Below are 1,223 nucleotides of genomic sequence, written 5' to 3' on the forward strand. Positions count from 1 at the left end.
AAAATAGATTAAATCAAAAAAGTTTACAGGAGACAAAGGACATCATAGATTAATAAAAGTTGCACTAAGAAAGAAGATATAACAATTATAAACATTTATGCACCTAATGATTTACTATCAAAACATAGGAAGCAAAACCTGACAGAATCAAAATAGACAATACTGCAACAATAGTTGGCAACTTCGGTACCCGCTGTCGGTAATGAACAGAACCAGAGAGGAGATAGGGAAGGGAACAGAGGGCTCGAACAAACAGTAGACCCACTAAATCTACCAGACGCATACAGAACACTCCACCCAATGAGAGCTCACACACACGACGGGCACTTTCCCAGGACAAGGCCACATGTTAGACCATAACTTACATCTCAACAGATTTAAAAGATATTGCACGACGTGTCTTCTCCAGCCACGAGGGGATGAAGTTAGAAATCAAAAACAAAAGGAAAACTGGAAAATTCACGACTTTCTGGAAATTAAACAACACATTTCTAACCAACCAATGGATCGAAGAGATCACAAGGGAAGTTGGAAAATACTTCGAGACCAGCGCACCAAAACGTATAGGATGCAGTGAATGCAGGGCGAAGGGGGAAATCTATAAATGTTTGCCTTAAAACACGAGAAAGACCTAAAACCAATAACTTAACGTTACGACCTCAGGAACTAGAAAAAGAACAAACTCAAAGTTAGCAGAAGGAGGGGAATAAAGATTAGAGCAGAGATAAACCAAAGAAATGAGAAGCCATACAATTAATGAAACCAAAAGTTGGCCCTTTGAAAAGATGAACAAAATTGACAAACCTTTAGCTAGTTGGACTAAGAGAAGACTCAAATTCCTGAAATCAGAAATGAAAATGGAGCTGTTACAGATTCTACAGAAATAAAAAGGATTATAAGACTAGTGTGAATAATCGTATGCCATAAAGTTGGCTAACTGAGATGAAATGGACAGATTCCTAGAAACACGAGACTGACTCAAAGAAATAGAATATCTGAATAGACCTATGACTAGTAAGGAAATTGAACCAGTAATCAAAAATCTCCTGACAAAGGAAAGGCCCGGACCTTATGGCTTCACTGGTGAATTCTGCTGGACATTTAAAGAACTAATGCCAATCCTCAAACTTTTCCCAAAAATTGTGAAAAAGGGAACACTTTCTAACTCATTCTATGAGGCCAGCATTGCTTTGCTACAAAGCCAGACAAGGACACCACAAGAA

Source organism: Pteropus alecto, unplaced genomic scaffold (genome assembly GCF_000325575.1).
Source record: "Pteropus alecto unplaced genomic scaffold, ASM32557v1 scaffold34, whole genome shotgun sequence".
Classification (NCBI taxonomy): domain Eukaryota; kingdom Metazoa; phylum Chordata; class Mammalia; order Chiroptera; family Pteropodidae; genus Pteropus; species Pteropus alecto.